At 42.5% G+C, this 464-nt stretch overlaps 1 non-coding gene across 1 annotated transcript; it reads left to right on the forward strand.

The window, feature by feature from the left end:
- Positions 1-294: 294 nt before the first annotated feature.
- On the forward strand, positions 295-401 carry LOC112213060. The gene has a single exon (XR_002946935.1). It is a non-coding gene; the product is annotated as a U6 spliceosomal RNA (small nuclear RNA).
- The last annotated feature ends 63 nt before the right edge of the window (positions 402-464 follow it).

Raw genomic sequence — 464 nt, forward strand, 5'->3', positions numbered from 1 at the left:
CTAACCCACTTTCGCAATCACAAATATCAAACAATTACAAATGACAACGATTGCTTAATTACAGCTATTATAAAATCTAGGCTAAAGCATTAGAAAACTTCCCCAAAAGTTGCAAAGGGAAGGCTCCGGTTTTCCTTTCATCTCCGACATATAATTATGCGTGTCGCAATAATCCTAAGGAACGGTCATAAAACGAGGCTTCTGGATTTACCGCTAAAGCTGTTAAGTGGCCTAAAACGCCTTCAAATCGAGACATTCCTTATGGTTATTGTTCCATCAGGTAGAAATTGGGGAGTACTTGCTTCGGCACTACATATACTAAAATTGAAACGATACATAGAAGATTAGCATGACCCCTGCGCAAGTATGACACGCAAAATCGTGAAGCGATCCACACTTTCGGGGAACACGAGGCGGGTATGGGTTTTCAGGGCGTAGGACTATGCCCTGGGAAAGTGGCTCGT

The sequence above is a fragment of the Bombus impatiens genome, unplaced genomic scaffold (assembly GCF_000188095.3).
Source record: "Bombus impatiens unplaced genomic scaffold, BIMP_2.2 scf_0459, whole genome shotgun sequence".
NCBI classification, from domain to species: Eukaryota; Metazoa; Arthropoda; class Insecta; order Hymenoptera; family Apidae; genus Bombus; species Bombus impatiens.